Raw genomic sequence first — 2,053 nt, forward strand, 5'->3', positions numbered from 1 at the left:
CCCCGGCCCAACCCCCCCCACCTTTTTTTTTTTTTTTTTTTTTTTTTTTTTTTTTAATGAAACTGATGTTTTGCTGAATTATTGAGTTTACAAATAGTCTTGTAGGTTCTTAAACAGTTTCCATAAGAAAAAAACCAAAAACCTTCCATTCCTCTCTTTACTTCTAGGATTCATCTGGTAACTGTTAAGCTTCTGAAAAAGAGCTAAACTAGATCTGCATAGGCAGTAGTCTAAAATTAACGCTTTCTATAAGAAAGGTCACTTGAACCCATTAAGAATGGGTTTTATCTCATAATTTCAAGCATAAACCAAAGAAAAAACAAAACAAAACAAAAAAACCCCAACCAACAAACCTAATTTAAGAATGTATTCAAAGAAATATGTAATAGCATTACTTAAGTCCTTGTAGGAAGAACACATCCAAGACGAGTATAGAACCAAAACCTTCGGGGAAAAATGTCAAGCTCATTGCACGTGTCTCCAAAAATCCCAATTTATAGGAAATTGAGCATGCTTTGCTGCATCTTCTCTCCTACCTCTAATGTGAAGTTTCAACATACAGCTAATCTTCAATTCAATATAGGTCTACTAGTTCACAGCAAGAGCAACCCTGCTACAAATCTTGGGATGAAGTAGACAAGGCTGGAGATTTTTCACAGTCATTTAGAAACTAAGATAGCAATTATCAACTTATGAATCATGAAACCATTTAATCTAATGAGGGAATTCCTATTTACTCCTTGCAGGTAGTGTTTAAAGTCCAAGATCAAACAGTACACTGAACTTAAAGGTACCTCTTGATAAAAATCAAAGAAAAGCCGGCACCTGGAAAAAAAACAGATAGGTAAGTTTCTGCATTTAAGAAATCCTTAGTAATAAACTCTTCTAGAAAACCAAGAGAACAATCTGCAGAAGATATCATTATTCACCCTTTCAACGGAAGATTAAACTGCATTTTGAAAATACGATTCTTAACAATTTTACTCCCTAGCATTACTATACAACATAAGAAGTACCATATATTTAGAATTCCTAGACTACTTCCGGATTCACAATACTGATAGAAAGCAATGCTACAACACAACAAAAAATGGAGAGGGAGGAAATCTCATCAAGTGTTCCTTATCTGGTACCTTAAAATAATACACAACACAAAATAAACCCCTAACCAAAACCAATGGGTTCCTTAGATACCTGGAACAACTGACGACTCTGACAGACTCAAGAAATTGGTAACTCACACGGTGCAACTTCCTATGAATGTGAGCTGCCTGTTACACATGAGAGGAATGCAGAATCTGGACCTTACTTGTCACCTGCAATAGACCCATTAGTTCTACACAACAGTATTGTGTATGTAACACAGCAGTACATACTGAAGGCAGAACTACATGTTTCATACCAGACTGTGGCAGGTACACAGTGAAGCTGTTATTCCATTATTATTATTAACGTTAATTTTCTTAATGTGTCTCACTCCCCCCCACTCTACCTCCAAACATCCTTTCTGTAAATAAGATTTAAGTATGCAAGTACACCATCACTATGAAGCATTTATTTTAAGTCAAAGTCTTTTTTAATCACAGAGACAACAGCAGTATAGTGCATATTAATTATTTAGAAGGTATGCGCAATTACAGCAGCTCAAGCTATTGTGGAATGCATTAGTTTTAAAACAAAAAGGACAGGCACAGGTAATCTTTAAGACTGACCGACTGACGCAGTCGTGTTAATGCCATTCCTGCCGGATGACTACTTAACGCACAAACCTAGACATGATGCATGCAGGGATTACGAAGATAATCTTGCAGCCTGCAGATAATCACAGCAGCATTCAGGGACCTTTTGTCGGTATCCGTTTGTCGGCTGAAACCAGCCTCAGACCACACACAAGCACCGGAGCGAAAACCCCCAGGAAACGCCTTCAGCAGCACGCGTGTGTTTACTCACCCACGTTAGGATAACGCTGCCCCCCGCCCACCCCTTCCCCACCCTTTCAGCGGGGCGGCGGGCACCTTGCACAGCGGCACACCGCCCCCGCGCCGGCCCAACG

The sequence above is a fragment of the Antrostomus carolinensis genome, unplaced genomic scaffold (genome assembly GCF_000700745.2).
Source record: "Antrostomus carolinensis isolate BGI_N321 unplaced genomic scaffold, ASM70074v2 scaffold3792, whole genome shotgun sequence".
Taxonomy (NCBI): domain Eukaryota; kingdom Metazoa; phylum Chordata; class Aves; order Caprimulgiformes; family Caprimulgidae; genus Antrostomus; species Antrostomus carolinensis.